The sequence below is a fragment of the Patagioenas fasciata genome, chromosome 3, assembly GCF_037038585.1.
Source record: "Patagioenas fasciata isolate bPatFas1 chromosome 3, bPatFas1.hap1, whole genome shotgun sequence".
NCBI lineage: Eukaryota > Metazoa > Chordata > Aves > Columbiformes > Columbidae > Patagioenas > Patagioenas fasciata.
The window spans coordinates 114,720,076-114,721,850 of NC_092522.1; positions in this window are offsets into that span (position 1 = coordinate 114,720,076).

Below are 1,775 nucleotides of genomic sequence, written 5' to 3' on the forward strand. Positions count from 1 at the left end.
CAAGCATGGGGAAAAAGGATGTGAGAAGAACAACTTGTGTTAATATCTGATTATACTGGATCTCAATCTGAAAGAAAAAGGTTTTAGAGCATAGAACGGGACAGTAGAGTTTAAGGTGAGCCCTGGAAGGATTAGAAGATGGATTCTAGATAGCAAATATCTTTCTTGTCTGTAGTGCAACATGATCTGTCATTCCTGTTAAGAAAACTTTTCATGTGTTGTCCTCAATATAATTAACTTCCTTGTTAGAGATCAAGATTTTGTCTTAGAACATAAAACCTCATTGCTATGAATTGCTAATCTTGATGTCAATTTTTCTGCTAATGCTGCACACTGGGACAAGCCTGAACTACAGCATCTGTCACTGAAAATCCCCTCAATTCCTCACTCCATGAGCTGTGCCAGTTTAGTCATCTGAGAATTTGGCTTATGAGGGAAGATGTTTCTGTAGCTGGTAGTACCACAGTGGTAAAAGTAACCCTTGGTTCATCTAGGATGTTCGTTTACCCTGAAGACCTGTGTCTTTTCTATTTCTGGCAATTTCTGTTCTCTCATAGTTCCAGTAACAGAGACTGCACACCTCGATGATAAAACTGGGTTTGTTTTCTTCACTGTTCTTTAAATAACAGGAAAAAAATGTAAGAGCAATATTTTTCTATAACATAACCTCATTCTTTTCATTCTTAGCATTGGCACAAAAGGCAAATTTTCCCACGCTTCCTTGTGTCAGTCTTATGTGTAATTCATGTCCCCTTGGTTGTCTCTTCTCTGCTCTAACAATCCCAGATGACACAACCTCTCCTGATAAACTGTGTTTCCTAGACTTTGAAGGATTTTTGTTTCTACTTTTTACACTCTTTCTGACCAGCCCATATCCCTCTTGAACTGGATACAGAGCTCCTGCCAACGTCTGGTCAATAATGAACTACTTCATCTCCCCTGCAGCCTTTCGTTCACATTTTCCAGCATGATGATTTCACAACAGCACCACATTAACTTATGTGCAGCTGGAGAAACACTCTAATCTCCTTAGCCCCCCAGATTTATTTTACTACAAAAGTTCTATTTATCCAAGGGTGCTCTATTTGATATCCACCAAACAGACTATTCTGAATTAAGCTCATGTGCTCCTATTAAATAAAATGGAGATTTTATCTTGTTTTCTTCAACTTTTTATTTACAATTTATGAACATTATTTTTAGTTCAAATTGTGCTTTCCAGAGTGTTGACCATGCCTGCAAGTTGGGTACTTGCTGCATAAAAAGCACTAAACATTTTGGTCTTATTAGCATCACAAACGATAGCTGTTCAGCAACATTTAGCATGTCTTAAGTTATGGTGTCTGTTCTTGAGCTGTCACTCCAGAAAGAGACAAATCCCCACGCAGAACTCCTATAGGCTCTGTATCACACCTGCCAGCTGCATCTCTGTGTCTTGGATGCTCTGAAACATCTCAAAATGACCCCTTGTGTAACTGAGTAAAGCCACTGCTGACCACTCAGCTGGGTCACTCTACCAGCTCTGCTGACAGCACTGACTCCACTGACCACAATAAATACCAAGATGTCTAATGCACATACATATAGATTCACACATATAAACACTAATACAGGTCTTAGATTCAAACTTGAATTTGTCTCAGTTGGGAGTTTTGTTGTACATCTTAATGACCCATAAGCTTACCTTCCACTGTTTTCTCTCTCTCTCATTTTTGTTTTTCATTCTCTGCCTTCTTCATCTCCCTCATTTTACTGTTTTTTGGCTGGAGTAGAGT